A 202-nucleotide genomic window follows, 5' to 3' on the forward strand; every position below is an offset into this window, starting at 1 on the left:
TCAACTCTTGATTCTCCTTCATTTGAATATCTGCCATTTAAACAAGAAAAATTGATCAGTTAAGGATCTATGCAGTGAAATCAGCAAAAGAAATATGAACAGTTAAGCTCAAAAAGAACAGAAAAACACAAACACTGAAAAACTCACGCAAAAACAAATGTACAATGATCCAAAAAGAAAATCTAAACACAAACAATCTAAG

The sequence above is a fragment of the Cynara cardunculus genome (assembly GCF_001531365.2).
Source record: "Cynara cardunculus var. scolymus isolate 2C chromosome LG 16, CcrdV1, whole genome shotgun sequence".
Classification (NCBI taxonomy): domain Eukaryota; kingdom Viridiplantae; phylum Streptophyta; class Magnoliopsida; order Asterales; family Asteraceae; genus Cynara; species Cynara cardunculus.